This window comes from Tupaia chinensis, unplaced genomic scaffold, assembly GCF_000334495.1.
Source record: "Tupaia chinensis unplaced genomic scaffold, TupChi_1.0 Scaffold150175_2, whole genome shotgun sequence".
NCBI classification, from domain to species: domain Eukaryota; kingdom Metazoa; phylum Chordata; class Mammalia; order Scandentia; family Tupaiidae; genus Tupaia; species Tupaia belangeri.
This window is the reverse complement of record NW_006210014.1, coordinates 57,228-60,081: the sequence shown is the minus strand read 5'-3', so window position 1 is coordinate 60,081 and position 2,854 is coordinate 57,228.

Below are 2,854 nucleotides of genomic sequence, written 5' to 3'. Positions count from 1 at the left end.
TTTTTTGCTTTTTTCTTTTTTTCTTTTTTTTTTTTTTTTTTTTTTTTGAGAGTTTTCTTGCTATAGGGCACATGTGATTGCCAGAAAGACAGAGACAGAAAGCGAGAAATCACCCCCAAGGGGGATGACCATGCCGCAATCCCTTCTCCTCCATTCTCCTCTCGGGATCTTGGGCATGCATGCACACGTGCCGGGCGTGAGTTTAAGCCACCGGGTCCAGTACTCAAACCACAGTCAACTACGTGGGAGTCCAGCCACATAGCCATTATGCTAGCTGGTCCCTTTCTTTCTTTCCCTCCCTCCCTTCCTCCCTCTCTCTCCCTCCCTCTGTCCCTCCCTCCCCCTTCCTTCCTTCCTTCCTTTCTTCCTTCCTTCCTTCCTTCCTTCCTTCCTTCCTTCCTTCCTTCCTTCCTTTCTTTCTTTCTTTCTTTCTTTCTTTCTTTCTTTCTTTCTTTCTTTCTTTCTTTCTTTCTTTCTTTCTTTCTTTCTTTCTTTCTTTCTTCCAGAGAGGAACAGAGTGAGAGAGTGAGAGAGAAAGAGAAAGGGAAAGTGAGAAACTAAGCCACCAGGTCTGAGACTTGAACCATAGTCGACCATGTGGGAGTCCAGCACCCTTAACCACCACGCCACCTGCTGGCCCCAGAAATAAACTTTTCAAGGAAAAGAGATTCACAGTAATAGAGTTTGCTTGATAGCCATTAATATACTTAGGCTAGAGAAGAAACCACTTATTTTTTTCCTAGTGAAAAATGTGTCCTCAGCATTATCTAGAGTCAATTGTTAGGCATTCACTATTAGTGGGTTATTTTATGACCACATTTTGAATTTTTGTAATAATGATTCTTGTGACAAAGTATGACACATCATTATACCATAGAGGTATTTTTGACTGTATCGTCTTCATCTCTGTAGCTTAATAAAAGAATAATATGACTTCCTCTAAGTATTTACATAGTACATAGTATTCTTTAATCTGAAAAACATTGGCTTCAAAACACATATTTTGAATATCATTCTTCTGACACAGAGAATTTCTTAATGTTATTTTAGCATACCAGAGTATTACATTCCTTTCCTACTCAGAAAATCTTTTTCTCCAGTCATTAGAAAATCCTTTTCATGATGATAAAAATACCTACACAGATCATTCAATTTATCCCTGAAGACATTATAGTAGCATGATACCTTAAGTCTTTTTTGGAATAAGATAGGTTCTAAAGACACAAGCAAGCAAATTAATAGACAAGTCGATAATGGTACAAGGATAAACTCCCCAAGGAACCTGCAGGAACACGTCATCATTCTATTTTCAGGTAAGCCAAGAGCTGTGTTACTATAAGCCAATGAAAGATCTGATTCTAGGCGTAGTTATCAAAGTTATGTTTTTACACTTCTTTTTTTTTGGGGGGGGGGAGGAGGATTTGCTATAGGGCGTGTGCGCTCGCCAGAAAGACATAGAGAGACAGAGAGACAGAAAGCGAGAAATCACCCTCCAGAGGGGATGGCCACGCCACAATCCCTTCTCCTCTATTCTCCTCTCTGGGTCTTGGGCACGCACGCAAATGTGTCCGGCATGAGTTTAAGTCACTGGGTCCGGGACTTGAACCCAACTACATGGGAGTCCAGCAACATAGCCATTACACCAACTGCTGGTCCCATTTCCTCACTTCTTATTGGGTTTTGGCTCATTTTTCCCCCTTTCTTTTCAGGAACTATTTAACATTCCCTTAACATGATAAGGAATTTCCCTCAAATGTTATTGGAATTAGGGTCTCTTGAGGTTGGGATTTTGGTTATCCTTAGTCCCAGCTTGTTGTTTCTAGTCTGTGCAAAATTTTAAAAGTTTATTTGCTTTTCCAAGGAGAAAGAGAGAGAGATAGGAACCTCCAATGGGGTCTCACATAGCTACCTCCAGCCTCAGACAGCCTGGATCAAGGGCATGTATGTGTGCCTACCCTGTACAGGGGGGATTCAGGATGAGAACCCTGGACCTTTCCATGTGGATTGTTGCACAGTGTTGCATCATTCCCCTGATACTGGCTGATCCATCTGTACTAAAGTTTATCACTGGCCACTTGAGTCTGGTTTAAGTTGCTCCTTGGAAAAGGAATGATATGCTAGCCATTACATGCTACACAAACTACCTTGACATTATTGCTTCATTAGGACCTATTACAGTGTTTGCACATGATAGAAGCTGAATAAATGTCTGTGGAATAAGTGAATTAAGTAATTTTAAGTGGCATCTATTAGCCATAATGAGAAATTTAATGAAATTAGTTTTTCCTATTCACTAACTACTTCAATTTTTTTTTGTCTGACTTCACCTTTCCTATGACCTTGGTGAGAAGGGTGGAAAGGAACTCAATTTGACGAACTTTTATTTGTGGCTCCTCTGTAACCTGGAGCAAAGTATTTGTGAAGACAGAGAAGAATAAGGGTTGGGGACCACTGGATGGCGTTGTGGTTAAGGTGCTGGACACTCCCACATGGCCAACCGCAGTTCGAGTCACAGACCTGGTGGCTTGCTTTCTCACCTTCTCTCTCTCTCTCTTTCTCTCTCTCTTTCTCTGTGTGTGTCTCTCTCTGGTCAAATTAAAAATAAATGAATGAATAAATAAAGTTAAATAAGTAATTATTTTTTCTTTTGGAGAGGTTTTTACTATAGGGCACGTGCACTTGCCAGAAGGACAGAGAGACAGAGAGACAGAAAGCGAGAAGGGGGGATGGCTATGCTGCAATCCCCTCTCCTCCATTCTCTTCTCAGGATTTTGGGCACACATACACGCGCCCGGTGTGAGTTTAAGCCACCAGGTCCGGGACTCGAACCACGGTCAACTACATGAGAGTCCAG